The 1,532-nt window shown below is 44.1% G+C and overlaps 1 long non-coding RNA gene across 1 annotated transcript in view; it reads right to left on the reverse strand.

Moving 5' to 3' along the window:
- LOC103583513 overlaps nt 1-1,361 on the reverse strand; it is a 4,348-nt gene extending 2,987 nt beyond the window's left edge. The window contains exons 1-2 of the long non-coding RNA XR_549864.1: nt 829-1,361; nt 667-722 (exon numbers count right to left, since the gene is read on the reverse strand). This is a non-coding gene — a long non-coding RNA (uncharacterized LOC103583513). The remainder of the gene's footprint in view (nt 1-666; nt 723-828) is intronic.
- Nucleotides 1,362-1,532: the final 171 nt, after the last annotated feature.

Here is a 1,532-nt window from a genome sequence, read left to right on the forward strand (position 1 = left end):
TGCGATCCCGTTGCTGGTCGCGGTGTGGGCGTGACACCGAGGGTTGCGATCCCGTTACTGGTCACGAAAAAAGACAAAAAAAAAGGAAAATAAAAAAAAAACATGGAGGGTAAAACCTAAAACCTAGCTTGGCACACCTGGTCCTTCATAATCTGCTTCAACCCTCTCTCTACTTCATCTCCTACACCCCCCCAAGGCTCTGTGCTCCAGCCTCCATGAATTTGTCATGTCTCTGAGCACACAGTATTCTTTCCCAGTATAATGCCAGGCACTTAGGCTGTTTCTTCTGCTTGGAATGCCCTTTCTTTCACTTTTCAATTGACAAACTCCTATTCCATCAGCTCAAATGTCATCTGGCTGGTTAGAGTGTTTCCTGTTTAAAGGTCTGGGATTTGATTCCTGTACTGGCCAGCCAAAAACAAACAAACAAACAAACAAACAAACCCAGAAACAAACAAAAAACCCCCCCGCAAATAGGGCTGGCCAGTTAGCTCAGCTGGTCAGCTCAAATGTGACGTCTCTGTGAAGTCATCCCCAGCACTGTCAGGCAGTGAGTTTTCTCCAACTCTGCAAATCTTTAATACATAGCCCTCTGAATCCAAGCAAAACACTTGGCCATGGCAGTTCTCAATCAATGCTTGGCACAAGGAGGAAAATAGGTCTTACCTGCCACAGGTTGGTGCGGTTTGGCTGGAACTGGTTCCCCCAAGGGTAAACCTGACCTGCCAGGAGAGCAAGGAGATGGCAGAGGAGGGAGAGGCGGAGCATTGGGGGAGGAAAGAGAAAGAGTGAGGGAACTACAAGGGTGTTAGGAGGGGATTTTTTTACCTCCCGGCCATGCCCTCCTTGCTGCACTGCTTCAGGAGCTCGGGGGCCTCCTGATTTGCTCCTGGGCAGCACAATTCTACGTGCAGTTCTCGGCCAGTGCCAGTCTGTAAACTTTGTTACCAGTTCATGTCCTCATAAGTACAGAAATTGAGAGTAAGCATTGGGAAATGTGTTAATTGACTTAGGCTGCATAAATGAACAAGTAAGAAGCAATCTCATTTGTAATATTAAAAACCTTAACTACTGATGCACTGAGTATTCGTTCAGAGTGTATGTAGAGATGCTTGATGTGGGGACTGCTTTTCACTGTCACAGCTTTCTGTGTAGTTAGGATCACAGAATAACAAAGCTATGAGCCAACAGTGATGCTTTATATTAATCCTGTCCCTCTATGGAAAAGGTGTGTAGTTTTTTCCTCTTTTCCCCTATGCTATGTTGTTCTATTTATTGAAATGTAACTTACATCTGTGCAATCTCTAACAAAAAAAATTTTTGTCTGTTTTTTAATTCCATTTTTCCAGTTATTAACTTTTATGGTATTTTTCACATGTATTGAGATGGATTGGGAATGAAAACGAACTTGTCCTTCATCACAAATAGTTTAAGAAGTACCGCTCTAGAAAACACAGACCCCTCCCACCCTTTAAAGCCCCCCATGCAGGGCAGGATGAAGAAGAGAATAAAGGGAAATCGTCTTGGCATTT

The sequence above is a fragment of the Galeopterus variegatus genome, unplaced genomic scaffold (genome assembly GCF_000696425.1).
Source record: "Galeopterus variegatus unplaced genomic scaffold, G_variegatus-3.0.2 Scaffold23725, whole genome shotgun sequence".
Lineage (NCBI taxonomy): Eukaryota > Metazoa > Chordata > Mammalia > Dermoptera > Cynocephalidae > Galeopterus > Galeopterus variegatus.